The 18,161-nt window shown below is 38.1% G+C and overlaps 1 protein-coding gene across 1 annotated transcript in view; it reads left to right on the forward strand.

Moving 5' to 3' along the window:
- LOC131431987 (uncharacterized) overlaps positions 1 to 18,161 on the forward strand; it is a 129,512-nt gene that overhangs the window by 25,827 nt on the left and 85,524 nt on the right. The window contains exon 2 of the mRNA XM_058597991.1: positions 14,237 to 14,273. The gene's annotated coding sequence lies outside the window, so the exon portion shown is untranslated. The remainder of the gene's footprint in view (positions 1 to 14,236; positions 14,274 to 18,161) is intronic.

Genomic DNA, 18,161 nt, shown 5'->3' on the forward strand with positions numbered 1-18,161 from the left:
TCTAAACGATGAAAAAAATCATCGTTTCTGCTAATTTTTCCCAGAGTTATCGTTCAACAAAGTAAATTTAGGTGTTTTGCATGATAAAAAGCATCATTCGAACAACATTTTGTAATTTTTTCGTGGAAAAATATTGAGAAATAAGTCGGTGAAGAGGTATTTTTGAGAACGCTTCTTAAAAATCATGATTGTCGGTGTCCACTGTATCTCAGCGGAGACTAATCAGAAGTGAACAAATCAATTTATTAAAAATAAAATATTTAAACCAATTTGGATGTGGAACACATCTTTATTTTCTATATAGTAGTGCAAATCAAAAACTCAAGAAAAACTATACGTAGATATGTGGTCAGGTTTTAAACACTTACAGCTCAGTCTATTTTGCATCAATTATTAATATCATTTCATCATTTGATAGGAAATATTTCTATGTTTCGATTTGAATATATCAAGCCAATATTTTCAATTATAAATGATTAAAATTTTGATTAGTAGCGAGCAGTGTCCTATTTGACTGCTAAAATTCTTTGGCATACCGGATTTCCCTGCCATAGACGACGATTTTGAAGGAGTAAGAGATGTATCAAAGAGAAAGCATCGCTCTGATTGGTCAATCGATGCAAAAGAGAAGCTGTTGGATAATAATGCCTGTTCGGATAGTAAATGGTAAAAGACCTTTATTACTACTTTCCGACATACCAGAGACTTGGGTGATTCGCATTGTTCAGATGCCTAAGCCCAACTCCTCTGGTAGAAGGTAAAAGTTAAGTTACTAGAAGATTTCTGCTTGCTTAAATGACCCTCTGTCACGTCTCACTTTTCCGTTCTATAATTTCACATCCTTGCTCTCCCTTGAGTACTATCATTCTATAATTTTCATTGTCTGTTTCTACAAAAAAAATGGTCTCTGGTTAGGAGAATATCGCAAAAAGAACAAAGCAGCATAGTTAGAGTAGAAGTTTTTCTAGACCCCAACGTTTCTGTTTGATTTTTTAAATTTTTGGTGGTTGTTCAAAGTGAAAACTACGATTTTTCACGAAAAAATCCTCCATTTTGTAGCTGTTAAACCTCCTCATAGTAACAAACAACGAAAAGGAAAACGTTGGGGTCTGGTTTTTTATATGTAGAAAGTGTGTGTGAAATTGGGAAAAAATTGATGCAGTAGTTTTTGAATGACGATGGACTTTCAAAACCTGCTTTCGAGAAAAACGCGTTTGAACTTTATTGTCTATAAAATCGAAGGAAACAATTTATTACTCAAGGGAGCCCGTAGGGTCTAACCATTAAAAAAATCATATTTTTCCTTTTATAATTTCTTATAATGAAACATTTTCAATAATGTTTTGTCAAGTTTTGAAGTCAATCGAAGTAGAAATCTTGGGCCTGTGCGCCGAGCTCTTGCTTCTTCGTTGAATGAGATAGCCATAGATAAAGGTACGTAACTTTCAAAGGGAGTTTCGTTCCAATAGGCTTGAAAATTTTACAGATAATTCTTCAAATGTTTTACTATTAGATAATATAAAGAAAATAATAAATGGTTTTTCAAAAGTGTTAGACTTTTTAAACATATGTTGGAAGATCCCGTTGGTTTTTTTGCTATTCCGAAATATTCACCAAGGGAGGCACTCTATAAAAAACTGTTTTTTTTTCAATTATTGTTTCAATCGATTAATATTATAATATGATGATACGATTGATCCAAATGTGTATAAAAATATTTTATTTTTAATAAAAACTGCAAGAAAACACCTTGGTTTTTCTGCATATTTTTATATGTAGCTAAGTATTAAACATTCACATAGTGTCTGATGTTCACGCACTTGAGATAAGTCTCCTGGTCAATTTGATACATTATTTGGATGTTGAAATTTTATACAACGAAAACACATTTACGATTATATGCGTAATTGTAATACATTTTCGACACAGTTAAAGTCACATTAAACTAGATCATTATGGATAAAAAACCTGTTTTAATCCACCTAGTGGTGAAATAATGCCTTTCTCATATCAATCATTCTATCATATATAATGCTGTGGTATTCTTCAAAATCGATTTATTTGGCCGTCTACTGATAATGACTACCGATTGGAGCAGCTTTGATGTCGATTTAGAATTTCTTGAGTGTTTTGTTTCGCCCCTTTAAGTGATGGTATAAAATTTTTAGTACACTTTACCCTATAATTCCGAAACCGTAAGTTGGATCCAGGTGAAATTCAGAAGTTTGGCATAGAATCCTAAAACAATTACACCCAAACCTCCGTTAACGTAAGCTTTTTTTGTCACTTCTCTGTGAAGGGCAAGCTAGTGCACAAATTTTTGTACCCCCTTCCTATGTTTCGAGGAGAAAATATTGACGATCGAAGCTACTGGAATCCCTCAGGGCCCGAGGTAGACCGATGTGTTGGCGAGTCGGGATAGTTCATATATGCTTCGCATTACCTTAAACACATTAATATACAGGGTGATTTTTTAAGAGCTTGAGAACTTTTTTAAACAATAAAACGCATAAAATTTGCAAAATCTCATCGGTTCTTTATTTTAAACGTTAGATTGGTACATGACATTTACTTTTTGAAGATAATTTCATTTAAATGTTGACCGCGGCTGCGTCTTAGGTGGTCCATTCGGAAAATCCGCTTTTTTATCGACAAATTTTGTTCAGCGATGAGGCTCATTTCTGGTTGAATGGCTACGTAAATAAGCAAAATTGCCGCATTTGGAGTGAAGAGCAACCAGAAGCCGTTCAAGAACTGCCCATGCATCCCGAAAAATGCACTGTTTGGTGTGGTTTGTACGCTGGTGGAATCATTGGACCGTATTTTTTCAAAGATGCTGTTGGACGCAACGTTACAGTGAATGGCGATCGCTATCGTTCGATGCTAACAAACTTTTTGTTGCCAAAAATGGAAGAACTGAACTTGGTTGACATGTGGTTTCAACAAGATGGCGCTACATGCCACACAGCTCGCGATTCTATGGCCATTTTGAGGGAAAACTTCGGAGAACAATTCATCTCAAGAAATGGACCGGTAAGTTGGCCACCAAGATCATGCGATTTGACGCCTTTAGACTATTTTTTGTGGGGCTACGTCAAGTCTAAAGTCTACAGAAATAAGCCAGTAACTATTCCATCTTTGGAAGACAACATTTCCGAAGAAATTCGGGCGATTCCGGCCGAAATGCTCGAAAAAGTTGCCCAAAATTGGACTTTCCGAATGGACCACCTAAGACGCAGCCGCGGTCAACATTTAAATGAAATTATCTTCAAAAAGTAAATGTCATGTACCAATCTAACGTTTAAAATAAAGAACCGATGAGATTTTGCAAATTTTATGCGTTTTATTGTTTAAAAAAGTTCTCAAGCTCTTAAAAAATCACCCTATACAAGTGTTATCTCTTACATCTTGCTTTGAAAGTTAATTCTATTTATCGACGTTGTTTCAACTGTGGCTAAGAATAATCTTCACCTGCATGTTCGACACTAACTTCCGCCGATTTCTCATCTTCCCACCATCTTCATCGGAACTAACAAAATATTTTCGCTTCCCCCCTCCCCGTCTCTTCACCATCTCGATGTCAACTAATTAGATCTCTGTCGTTTTTAGTCATTTCATTCCCATATCCCCTTTTTACTCCGTTTTCTGCAATATTTACTTCTCTATATTTTTTTTCATTTTCTTCCGTAACAACACCCTCATCGCCCACGGAAGGTCGCTCTAGTTTATCAACAGCATGCGGGCCATTCGTAGCCTGGGGGTGTTTCCCGCGGACCCACACGGACCGAAAAATGCGGCCAACATAGATAATTACCAACGCCATCTGGAAGACTCTCGATGTTCATTTATTCCGACCAATGTATTTCTTGACAATGAAATTGTTACTACTGTTCCTGAGTCATGTGAGTTGTTTGCAAAATTTTTCACTGCTGTTTTTTCGAGCAACTCTACATCGCCTAGCGAAGCGAATGTTGCAGCTGCAAGTATTCCATCTGATTTGTTTGATTTGGACATTTTCACCGTTACACCTCACATGATTGAACAAGCGGCTAGAAAACTGAAGCGCTCTTTTTGCACCTGGTCCGGATGGAATACCCGCCATTGTTTTGTTTCGCTACATATCCTCCATAGCTGGACCACTAAGAGTTATTTTCAACCGATCGTTCGAGCAAAGCAGATTCCCCCGCATATGGAAACAGTCATATATGTGTCCAGTTTTCAAAAATGGTGATCGACGAAATGTAGCAAATTATCAAGGAATAACCATCCTCTCAGCCTCATCGAAATTATTCGAGATAATTGTGAGTGGTGCTATTTTAGATCGTGCAAAGAACTACATTTCATTTGATCAACACGGTTTTATGCCTGGTAGATCAGTTACAACGAATTTGTTGACCTTAACGTCTAAATGTATTTCTAGTATGGAGGCAAAAGCACAAATGGATGTTATCTACACCGATCTAAAAGCAGCGTTTGGTAAGATTGATCATCGAATACCGCTGTGTAAATTATCTCGACTTGGTTTGTCATCACAACTCGTGTCTTGGCTGAACTCATATCTTTCCGATAGACAACTGCGTATAAAAATCAATAACGTTGCGTCGTCCGAATTATCGAATAAATCAGGTGTTCCGCAAGGTAGCAACTTGGGACCCTTGCTATTTGTAATATTTTTCAACGATGTTGCATTACTCTTGGGATCTGGTTGTAAATTAATCTACGCAGATGATTTGAAACTGTATCTCGCCGTTCGTAGTGTTGAGGATTGCCAACGACTGCAAGATTTGCTTACAAGGTTCGCAAATTGGTGCAGGGAAAATAATCTCATTATCAATGTAACCAAACGCCAAGTTATCACATTTCATCGGATTCTACGTCCCATTATATTCGACTATAACATTGATGGAACAATTTTATCTAGAGTGACTCAGGTGTGTGATCTTGGTGTACAACTGGATGCCAAATTGACGTTCGATGTCCAACGGTCTCTAGTTATTTCGAAAGCTTCCCGTCAGCTGGGATTCATCTCTAAAATTGCCAAAGACTTCAAGGCTTTATATTGCTCACTCGTTCGCCCGATTCTGGAAAATGCTTCAGTAATCTGGTGTCCGTATCAAATATCGTGGAGCCTTAGACTTGAACGTGTTCAGAAACGCTTTGTTCGCATGGCATTACGACATTTGCCTTGGAGAGATCCTGTAAACTTGCCACCGTACCCGGACAGATGCCAATTATTGGGAATCGATACTTTACAGTGCCGAAGAAAAATTCAACAAGCATTGACCATTGCGAAATTAATAAACGGAGAGATCGATGCTCCAGAATTACGTAGCAAAATTAGTTTTCGAGTACCAAGCAGATCATTGCGATATACGACACTACTTCAAAACGGATTCCACAGGACTTTATTTGGAAGTAACGAACCTATAACTGCGTGCACACGAGCTTTTACTTCTGTTGAAACAATTTTTGAGTTTGATGAGCCTTCCCGTCGCTTCGCAGAAAGAATGAAACGAACTATATTATAAGGACTGTTTTTTTTTTCTATGTGTTAATTTATTTCACTTGACGCATTGTAATTAATTTTTGTTTTGTGTTTGTTGTTCAAAAGATACTGGTTTTTGCGGGAATGGCATGAAATTTGTTCAACTCATATAGGCTTTTTCCCACTCTGTCGGTTCATTTAAACATATGTCCGATGAACGTAATAAGAAAGAAATAAATAATTAAATGATATATTCAATCTAGAGGCCGGTGCCGATTGCCAGCTGAAGGCTGGATCTGCCAAAGTCGACCACTACGACCCCAATACGACATTACCTAATGATACAACCCTAGTTTTACGTTAGTTGTTAATTAAAATTTAAAAAAGCCCTTGGCATCTTAGAGCTTAAGCAGTGGGATGTAAGTTATGGTGTCCTAGAACGGTTTTAAGGCAACGATTTTGTAAAACTTGCCGCTATTTCAGGTTAGATTCATTTTAGATTTATTGTTATTTCATAGGATGATTTCGTTTTTTCTTGACTCCAAACCTAATGCAATATCAACTCTAACAGCTGTCAAACCGATTGTTTGAAGTCAGTTTCGAACTAGTTTCAACGTCGTTGAACTGAAGGTCGAATCAGTTCCGAACCAGATTCTTCCTGGGTGAACTGCTGGACAGGTTGCAAGAGTTTTGAATTGGTTTACGTGATCAGATGAGATGATGTTGATCCTCGAAGAACACGTTGCAGTTGATTTCCGATAATATCTATCACGAGTGCTGTTGGTAACTGCCAGAAGTTTTCTTGATGGATCTTGACGTCAGGCCCGCATCTAGTAGTTCGTTTCGGAAGAGGACCTCAGATAGAAAAAAAACTCACTGATGATCTAATTCTGTGTTTTGAAAACGTAGGTGCGGATTCTGTAGTACACATAAATCAATAATAATTTCAAGATTCAGCGTTGAATGGAAAGAGATCGATTTTTATCTCTCTCATGTCATGTAGTTCCATACATTTCGTTTATATTTTGTCCATATTCTACTTCCGGTTCCGGAATAACAGAGTGATGAGAGTTAAAACCAACAGTTTCAAGAGTGTGTGGAACAAATACCTTAAAACTACTCAGTAAACTCTTATTTTGGTATCTATTTGACGAACAGATTTACTTCGACTGTACTTGTTTCGGAAGCACCAGATATAATGATCAACAGTTCGCTTTCACATCGCATCCAAGTCAGTCGATAAAACAAAACCGCTTACGTTCGGGACAGAAGATACCAAGTACAGTATTGTGTAGTGAACAATAGAACGACCTCGAAATGAGTGAACCAAACGAACAAAAGCTACCGCCGTCACGGAAGAATACAATTGTTGTTGACTTCAGACAGTGCAAAATTCGACCTTCGATACAAGAACTTGAAGGTTTGCTTAAGGATGCATCTTGACATTAAACGTGTGCATTTACTTCAATGCAATAAGACCAATAATGTTGTTTATATCCAGTTTTATGAAGAGTTGGATGCAATTCAATTCGCAAAAGACAATAACAATGTGCAATATAGAAGTGCGTGTGCATGATCTTCCCTCAAGCGTCACCGATTCATATATTCGCAAAACTATTTCCCAATACGGAGAGATTCTTTCTATCGAGAAAGAAAAGTGGAAGAATTTTTTCCCCGGTATTCTAAATGGCATACGTTTGTTACGCATACACTTGAAGAGGCCTATACCTTCTTATGTGATTTTCGGTCAAGATACAAGAATTCCGTGCAAATCACTTGTTACCTATGACAATCAGATGGCAACATGTCAATATTGCCAAAAAGCTGTTCACTACGGTAAGCCATATGATAAACCGGACAAGGAGACAACTATACCAAAGGACAACGGTGCTTCCTTCACATCAACCCCAAGCAACCCCAGTACACCTGTGACAGTCACCAACAACAATGAAGCATCCCCTTCAACGAAACCAACGAATCTATCCCCTATAGAACAAAGTACACCAGCTGCAGTTAACAACTTACCATCCAACCAACCAGCAACTGCAAACAATGTACAACAAGGCGCATCTACAGCAACTAGCAACGAAATCAACAACAATACCACCGATGCGGCAATGGATGACGAGACGAACCATGAACGAAGTGCCCCTCACAGCAACATAGCCTTCTTATTCGGATTCTTGTAAAAAACAGAAAAATTATCTAAATGTGCTTCCAAAGTATTCAAATTTGTAGGTCGTATTAGTTGATGGTCATACAAATATACATCGATTTCTCAGAGTTGACTTGAGATTTGGGAACCGATCATAGTTCGAGGAAGCCAAATCAGGCGAATGAGATTAATGAGGCAGCAATTGGAACCCCAAATCGTTGATTTTAGCAATGGTACTGATGCTCTGGTGTATTGTCTTAGAAAAATTATTATTCCCGTTTCAAGTGCGGCCATTTGGTTGCGATTTAGACCATCTATCGCTCCAATAATGCACGCTAATGCTTGTTGTTGGTAATATTTGTTTTTTCGATGTACTCCACTAAAAGTACACCATGACAATCCCCTAGAAACCAACGTCATGAACTTTCAGAACCTATTGAATTTCCCTGGGTCGCTTTAAAGCACTCGTACCGATTTCATCTCATTTTCTTGAACCGTAACCTACCTTCATTAAAAGTCAAATCGAATCTGCATCACTATAGCCAAACGGGAGCGGGTCATATCGTCGAAAGCCATTTCGCTGAAAGTCGTTTCGCCGAATGTCATTTCGTCGAAAGTCGTTTCGCCGAGAGGGTCATCTCGCCGTAAGGGTCATATCTCCTGTATGTTTTTTTTTTTTTTTTTTTAAATAACTATTTATTGGAATATGAGTTAAAATTAAATTATTAAGATTTAAATTGGGTGTTCAGCCACAAGTGGTGACTTTTCAGCCCTGTTATATATATATGATTTGGTTATTACCATGAAGACATCATTTGCTTCCGCAATTCTGAGATTTTTGTGTAGGGAAAATTCTAAACCTACTTGTATTGTGTAATGGGGAAAAGGAACTTATATACTAACTTACTAACTAATACAGAGAGCGAATCGATTCAATTGAAGATTGCATCGATTTTTGTTGGAATTTGCTTATAATATTATGTGACATTACATCTAATGGTTCTATATTTGTGAGTCTGTGTAACTCATTTGTACTAAACCAGGGAGGACGCTTCAGAATCATTTTCAGAATTTTATTCTGAATCCTTTGAAGCGTTTTCTTCCTGGTGGAACAGCAACTTGACCAAATTGGTACTGCATAAAGCATGGCTGATCTGAAAACTTGTTAATAAATTAACAATTTGTTTTTTAGACAGAGCTCAGAATTTCTGTTTATAAGAGGATATAAACATTTAATATATTTATTACACTTTGCCTGGATTCCTTCAATGTGATCCTTGAAAGTGAGTTTTTTGTCATACGTTAAACCTAAGTATTTAGCTTGATCAGACCATGTCAATTCCAAGCCATTCAATTTGAGAATGTGATTATTGTTTGGTTTAAGAAAAGAAGCTCTTGGCTTGTGAGGAAAGATAATTAATTGCGTTTTTGCTGCATTTGGTTTGATTTTCCATTTTGACAGATAATCACTGAAAATATTTAAACTTCTTTGTAGGCGACTGCAGATCACTCTTAGATTTCTACCTGTGGCTAACAGACTTGTGTCGTCACAGAATGGCGATTTCTGACAACCAACGGGTAGATTTGGAAGATCAGAAGTGAAAATATTATACAAGATTGGAGCTACACTCGAACCCTGCGGAACACCGGCTCGTACGGGTAGCAATTCAGATTTACAATTCTGATAGCTAACCTGAAGAGTACGATCAGTTAAATAATTTTGAATCATTTTGATCAAATAAATAGGAAACTGGAAATCAGACATTTTTGCTATTAAACCTTTGTGCCAAACACTGTCGAATGCTTTTTCTATGTCTAGAAGAGCAACTCCAGTGGATAACCCAGAAGATTTATTTGCTTTTATCATGTTCATAACTCTTACAAGTTGATGAGTAGTTGAATGTTCATGACGAAATCCAAACTGCTCTGGTAAAAAAATTGAATTCTCATTTATATGAGTCATCATTCTTAACAAGATAATTTTTTCAAAAAGTTTACTGATAGAAGAAAGTAAGCTAATTGGTCGATAACTTGATGTTTCTGCTGGGTTTTTATCAGGTTTCAGGATAGGAATTACTTTAGCGTTTTTCCATCTTTTTGGGAAGTAAGCTAATGAAAAACACTTGTTGAAAATTTTAACCAGGAGTCTCAAGGCAACATCGGGAAGATTTTTAATAAGAATATTAAAAATTCCATCATTACCAGGAGCCTTCATGTTTTTGAGTTTCCTAATAATTGATTTAATTTCATCAAAATTCGTCTCAATAATGTCATCGTGTGACAACACTTGGGTTGAAATATGATCATATTTCAGTGAGACTTCATTTTCAATAGGACTCACAACGTTTAAATTAAAATTGTGGACACTCTCGAACTGCTGAGCTAGTTTTTGAGCTTTTTCACCATTTGTAAGAAGTATTTGATTTCCTTCCTTGAGAGCAGGAATTGGTTTCTGAGGTTTCTTAAGAACCTTAGAAAGTTTCCAGAAAGGTTTAGAATATGGTTTAATTTGTTCAACTTCTTTAGCGAAATTTTCATTTCGCAAAAGAGTAAATCTATGTTTAATTTCTTTTTGTAAATCCTTAACTATGTTTTTCATAGCAGGATCACGAGAACGTTGATATTGTCGTCGACGAACATTCTTCAACCGAATGAGCAGTTGAAGATTGTCATCGATGATAGGAGAATTTAATTTAGTTTGAGCTTTGGGAACTGAAAGATTTCTAGCTTCGATAATATAATGATTCAAATTATCAATTGCTGTGTCGATGTCCGCAGAATTTTCTAAAATAGTTTCATGATCCACATGATTTTCAATGTGAGATCTGTAATCCAACCAATTAGCTCTATGATAGTTGAAAATAGAACTAATTGGATTAATTATAGCTTCGTTGGAAAGTCTGAATGTTACAGGAAGATGATCTGAGTCAAAATCAGCATGAGTAATCGGTTCACTACAAATGTGACTTTGATCTGTTAGAACCAGATCAATTGTAGACGGGTTTTTCACGGAAGAGAAACAAGTAGGATTACTGGGATGAAGAACTGTGAAGTAACCAGCTGAGAGTTGATTATGAAGTATTTTACCATTACTGTTATTTTGCCTACAATTCCACTGGACATGCTTAGCATTTAAGTCCCCTATTACGAAAAATTTCGATCGATATCTTGTAAGTTTTTGCAAATCGCCTTTAAAGAAATTTAATTGTTCGCCGGTGCATTGGAATGGCAAATATGCTCCAGCGATGAAATAAATTCCATGAATGGTTTCAACTTCGATTCCCAAGCTTTCAATAACTTTAGTATTGAAAGAAGGTAAAATTCGATGTTTAATTTGCCGTTGGACAAAAATGGCAACTCCACCACAAATTCCAGTAAACCTGTCGAATCGATGAACCACATAATGTGGATTACTTTTCAATTTTACATTTGGTTTAAGAAAAGTTTCTGTCACAATGGCAATATGAATTTTGTGAACTTTGAGAAAATTATAAAATTCATCTTCACTCGATTTCAAAGATCGAGCATTCCAATTTAAAATATTCAAATAATTATTTAACATCACTGTTAAATTTTAAATTCATTATAATATTATTTGCAAATTTCCATCCGATTTGAAATGCTTCAAAAAGTGATGAAGTCGAATTCATTTGGATGATCATTTGAAAAAGTTGATCTTGTAGGTAGATCATTTTATTTTCAGTTATATCGCCTAAATCGACTTCATTTAAAGAAGCGAATGGCATTGAAGGAATATTTGTAGGTAGACTGCCATTAGAAGAAGATGATTTGGCCGGTCTACCTATTAATAAATTGTTTTCGTTAGAAGAAGAATTGCAAGGCGGTCCTGTGTTTTGATTATTTACATTAGAAGAAATAGGAGATAGATTTCTACCTAATATACCAGCATAACTGACATTAGAAGAAGATGATGACGAGGTTGATCTACCTGTCAATAAATTGTTTTCGTTAGAAGACGAATTGGCAGGTGCCTTAGAAGAATTTTCAGGTATGTTCTGTAAATTTAAGGTCGTTGATTTGACCTGTTGTCTAAGCGAACGAGCGTTTAAAATTTTTTCCCTGATATGACATTTCAAATAATTGGATTTATGATTTCCATTGCAATTTGAACATGAAAATTTATCAGTGGTTTCATTCATTGGACAAACGTCTTTCGAATGCGATTTACCACAATTCAAACACCGTATATCCATATGACAATTTTTGGTTCCATGACCGAAGCCTTGGCAACGACGACATTGCGTTAAGTTTGCAATACGATTATGCCGTTTATAATGTTCCCAATGAATTTTAATGTGGGAAATGAAACGTACTTTTTCTAAAGTTTTCAAATTGTTTACATCACTTCGATTGAAGTGTATTAGGTAAAGTTCATGGGAAATTCCAGTGCGTGGTTTAGAAGTACCATTCGCTCTTTTTTTCATAAGTATTACTTGGGAAGGGGCAAAACCAAGCAATTCTTTTATTTCATTTTTAATTTCATCAATACTTTGATCATTTTATAATCCTTTCAAGATAGCCTTGAAGGGTCTGTCTGATTTTATATCATATGAATGAAATTTATGAAGTTTCTCGGACAAATATCGAATAAGACGTTCGTAATCTTCCAATCCATCCACCAAGACTCGACATTCTCCTCTTCGTCCGATTTGAAATGAGACTTTTACTTCCGGGAGAAAAGTAGAAAGCTCAGTACGGAATGCTTTGAAGTCGGAAATCATCACCGTCACTGGTGGCATAGATTGATGTTTCTTCCCAGAACGACAAGCGTCCATTTTGGGAATTTTTGAAGAATTTTCTTCTATGTCGCTACAATCGGATTCAGGAAGAATCTCGTAAATATTGTTAGACGGCATAGGATCAACGGAAGGGAAATCCGTCCGTTGTCTTTTATTTTTACATTCAGATTCTATAAGATCGTGAATGTTATTAGAAAAATGTTGAATAACGGATTGTGATTTATTCCGTATTGAATTATTTTTAGCCTTAGGCTTGTTGCCTTTCCGGTTGGACGCAGGCATTTTTGAAAATAATGAAATTTTAAATTAAATTAACTAGGCTGAATTAGTCTTCGATTAGACTCCTAGCTAGCCTTAAAAAAGGCTGATTAATTTCTTAGTCACTCTAATATCACTCTTTGTATCACTTAGTCACTTAGTTAGTGATTCAGGTAGCCTTGAAAAAGACTGAAGCCTTGAATCAATGAAACTCTAGGTAGCCAGAAAAAAATTCCAGGAGCCAAGAGCTATACGCGTGCGGTGCGAACGACTGTTCAACACCGACTGATCTCCTGTATGTTATGTCCCCTGTATAACTGATGTGTCGGAAGCGGCGGCCTCTTGCATACAAACCTGTAGCCGCCTCGTTTGCCCGGTCTACTCAAAGCTAGGTTTCTTTGCTTTAGTTAGGTCCGAACGAGCGGTAGCGAGGTCGGACAGCACATGAACTAAAACGATGTGGCGTAGCCGCATTAGTATTTTTCATTTTTTTTCACTTAATAAACGGAAAATACCACCTACATTTGCCTGGTAGATACACCTATGCAATTGCTTTGATGCTTACTAGCTAATAGTCAACAAGTTTTCTTGGGAACTACTTTCTGAGGTTCATGAATCAATCGTTATTCAAGAGTACAATGGTAGGTTAACTTTGTCTTTCGTTTGTTTTCAATTTAAATCAATTCTAATTATGATTTCAAGACGATTTCAGAATTCGGCGAAATGACCCTTTCGACGAAATGACTTTCGGTGAAGTGGCATTCGGCGAAATGGCATTCGGCGAATTGACCCATTCGGCGAAATGTCATTCGGCGAAATGTCTTTCGGCGAAACGGCTTTCGGCGAAATGACCCTGATCCTAGCCAAACATGTTTCCGAATTGCGCTCGCATTCGTTTCTTTAATTTTACGATTTAGAAATTGAGGTTCTACGGAAATCGGCTGCGAGTCTTTGTGTCTGTTGTCGATTCCGGGCAAATATAATTTTTATGTATCATTTCGGATTTACCGCGATGGACAGCTACAGGATTTTTCGCCGGATCAGCTCAGGACTAATGAAGCGATTCTCGATGTTGGCATACGGTTTCACTACATTAGGAAGGTTCGTGGAGTATAATCTAGTCCTTTCTCATTTTTTTTTTCTTAAAAACATTGTTTTGGATGCCTAAAGCTGAGAATTGAATTTCCTAAATCAATTCAAACTAATGGCGTTTTCGTTTTTAATTTGCACTACACCGGTGCAGTGCTACACTGAGGCATGAATAAACGAACAAAAATGACGAAAACATAAACAGTAACCATTGACTACAATAAACGATTCCATTGCACAGAGCTACACCAAACTTTTGATGAGTGCTACACCAGTGGCATCGGTGCAGAAAAAGTGTACCACTGGTGTAGTGCAATTGGTAAAAACGAACGGTTTCAGTGCAGCTTTCGCTACACCAGTGTAGTGCAATTTAAAAACGAAAACGACATAAGAGTCAAAAAGTAAACATGATTTTTAAAACAAACTTTCCATGTTCTAACTCACAATAAATAATCACACTAACGTTGTTTACTTTTTTTCTTATTTCAGACTTGCCACAGCTTGAGAATCATCTCTAAAAAAGAACGTAAGTACTCTGACTGCCGGACGATTGCAGATAAATCGCAGTGCATCGCACTCACTTATCTCTTGAACGTTTCCAACCACAAGCACAATAGAAATCATTTGTTGCATTCAACGGCTTTTTGCATTAGAACCGCCTTCCCTTCATTAATACGATTCAATTATGCTGCCCGAGCCATTCTTTTTGCCGTTCATCCTAAGTGGCAATATGTGGCTCACCACTTCGTCTGCCTTCATCATCTCCACCATCACCATCACCATCACACCTAACGAGCAGTGCGCGGAAAGTTGCGGCAATAAACAAGTTCTCATTAGCCCAAGACTGCTCATCTTCCCTCTTCAGCGTCGTTTTGCCCAACAATTGCCTGCATTCCAGGGACCTTCTCTCCTTGGTGTGTGCGCAGCATCCCGCCATCCCAATCCCTGTTCTGCTCTTCTTCAACTCAAGCTCATCACACGTATTTAAATGTATAGCGAAATGAGTTCAACGAAATCTGCATGCTGTGAACAACGTGTACCCGCGGCAGGAGGAAGGAGAAAGAAGAAAAAAAAACCTGCCCCAACAACGCGTTTATCCGGGACCAGGATCTAATCCATCGTCTTGTCATGAAATAATCCCGTTCCGCTCGAGCGAAATGATTATCTATTTATAAAAGCAGAAAAATGCATTTGCTGTTTTGTTGTTTTCCCCCCCCCCCGTTTCGATTTCTTTCGGACCCTTTTGCCGAGAGACCACCGCGCCCGCATTCTCGTCCACTTGGTCCGTCCGGTGGTGAACTCCGGGCCTGGGCACTGGGCGGGCAATCGTCGGAGGGACACAGATGGACTTCACCTGCTGGTTGTTATCCTAGGCACTAGTTTTCCGGGGCTGGACTGACTGCGATGCATGTGCTTAAAACAAGCAGAGCAGCAGCAGCAACAGCAGGCCTTGGCCGTTTTTGCGCTATTGGGAACGGCGCCGTTTTATCTTTCGCGAACGGAACGCGCGTTTGTCGCTGCGGCCTACTGCGACCGAATGGCGCACCAGATTATGGCGAAAGTAACGGACAAAAGTAGAAATCGTAGTCCTTTGTTTTATTGTTAATTAAAGTTTTATTATTCTTCGCTAGCTAGCTAGCTAGCTAGCTATACAGATGCGAAGCGCTGTAGGGTACTTTTTAAATTCCAATTGTTTATAGAACAATTCCGGGAAAGGTGGTACAAGCGTTTTCGTGTATTATTTTTCTTCCTTCTAATTAGGACTCGGTTTGTTGACCGTTCGCTCAAAAGTTATTGTTTCGATTGTAGCTCAAAAGTCACGGACGAATCAAACGACGATGTGGTGTGCATAATAATAACAATAAAAACAATAAAAACGCGAGCCCGCAGGATTCTTTGCGAAAGAAGAGATGGAGCCATAAAAAATAAATACATAAAAATAAAAATAAACAACAAAAGAGGAATGCGAGGAACGCTTGCAACACGATATGTCGAGGTGTACTTAATTTCCATCCCCCACCACTTCTTAGCATCTTCATCCGGCAGGCATTCCGCAAAGTTAGTTCAGTTCAGAAAATCAGCTCGTGCGCGTGTGAAGGGCACATACATAGGGAGACACACCATTAGCGGTAAATGTTCCGATCATCTCGATGCCCCGTTAGCTTGATGCGTATTATCTGCGAACCACGGTTTCGGAATAGGAGCTAACCTTTGCAGGCAGGCAGACAGACAGGGAGATAGAAACGTATGCAAAGTATGTTCACTAGAAGTGATCTTTTTTTTTTTTATTTTTGCTTGCCCCAACCGAGAGACCGGGAGAGAAAGTCTGAAAAACTTTAACACGTTCCAACGATAATGTCACTGTGCATTCGGATTGGTTCGATTATTAAGAATTGTATTAGCTTTTTTCTTATTCATATGATCATTGATGGGTTGGTTTGCCTTTCACACAAACGACTAACGTCGCCTGCAAGCATCAAATTGCAACATGCCGGTTGGGGAGATTCGAATCGATCAATCAGCGTGATTCTTATTCGTAAGTAGCATATTTGTTCGTGAAAGTTACTCGCCCCAGTAGTAATTATAACTTGTTGAAATTACAAGATGTTGTACAGTTTTGGTAGAATTGTTATATATATATATTAAATATTCTAAGAAAGATTTTTCAAACATATTAAAATCGATTGTGCAGCTTGTCACGTTGTTTTTTTTATTCATAATATAATATAATTTTTCAGGCACACTACTTAAGCTCTAACATGCCGGCTTTTTCTAATTTTAGTTAACGACTAACATAAAACTGTAATATTGCAATGGTGCTGAAACTGTCGATTATCGAGAATCCAGCCTACAGCTGGCAATCTGCAGTGGTCGATGAACTGAATATATATATAAATCTTCCAGATGACGTTGGTAAATATTTATGCTGGCTGCATCCTTCGGTCCGTATGGGTCCGCGGGAAACACCCCCAGGCTACGAAGACCCGGCGAATGGCCTGCATGCTGGTCATCGATTGGAGCGGTGTTCCATTGGGTTTGATGGTTATGTTACGGAAGAGAATGAAAGAGTAAATATTGTAGAACAACGGGGTAAAAAGGGGATATGGGAACGAAATGCCTAGAAAACGACAGAGATTCAATTAGTTGACAACGAGATGGTGAAGAGACAGGGAAGAGGGAACGAAAAAGCTAGTGACAAAAAAAGATCTTGTTAGTTCCAATGAAGATGATGGACAGGACGAGGGGTCGATAGAATCGGGCGGATTTTAGTGTCGAACCTGCAGTTGGAGATTATTCTTAGCCATAGTTAAAATATCGTCAAGGAATGGGAGGAACTTTCTCTGCAAGATATAATAGATTACAATGAACCAATGAAGTAATGGTCTTTGCGCAAGGTTTCAATGATCTCCAGGGTGTACTGAATAGCAACTAACTGAGTTTGTAAGAAGCGGTGATGTTTTGATTGAAGATGCCGAAGCCTGTGGACTCGTTGATGTATGATCCGTCAGTGTAGAATATCTTTTCACAGTTGACTGTTCTGAATTTGTTATAAAAAATATTGGGGGCCACTTGAGGGCGTACGTGATCCGGAATTCCACGAATCTCTTCTCTCATGGATGTGTCGAAAAATACAGTGGAATCAGAAGTATCCAAGAAATGAGCACGGTTGGAAACAAACGAAGAAGGATTAATATTCTGAGCCATGTAATCAAAATACAAGGACATAAAACGGGTCTGAGAATTGAGCTCGACAAGCCTTTCGAAGTTTTCAATCATCATCGGATTCAAGATGTCGCATCGGATTAGCAATCGATATGAGAGATCCCAGAATCGATTTTTCAATGGAAATACGCCTGCGAGCACTTCGAGACTCATCGTATGAGTCGACTGCATGCAACCTAAGGCAATACGCAAACAACGATACTGAATTCTTTCCAGTTTAATGAAATGAGTGTTCGCCGCGGATCGGAAGCAGAAGCATCCGTAATCCATCACGGACAATATCGTTGTTTGGTACAGCCTAATCAGGTCTCCTGGGTGGGCACCCCCCCAAGTTCCGGTTATTGTGCGAAGAAAATTGATTCTCTGCTGGCATTTTTGTTTCAGATACCTAATGTGACATCCCCAGGTGCCTTTGGAGTCGAACCAGACCCCGAGATATTTAAATGTGAAGACCTGAGCTATGGTTTCACCCCCTAGTTGAAGCTGTAATTGTGCTGGTTCTCGCTTCCTTGAAAATACAACTAGCTCAGTTTTCTCCGTAGAGAACTCGATACTTATTTGAAGAGCCCATGATGACAAGTTGTCTAGAGTATCTTGTAATGGTTCTTGGAGATCGGCAGCTTTGAGTCCTATAATGGATAATATAATGTCATCGGCAAGTTGTCTTAGCGTGCAAGATGTGTTGATACAT

The sequence above is a fragment of the Malaya genurostris genome, chromosome 2 (genome assembly GCF_030247185.1).
Source record: "Malaya genurostris strain Urasoe2022 chromosome 2, Malgen_1.1, whole genome shotgun sequence".
NCBI classification, from domain to species: Eukaryota; Metazoa; Arthropoda; class Insecta; order Diptera; family Culicidae; genus Malaya; species Malaya genurostris.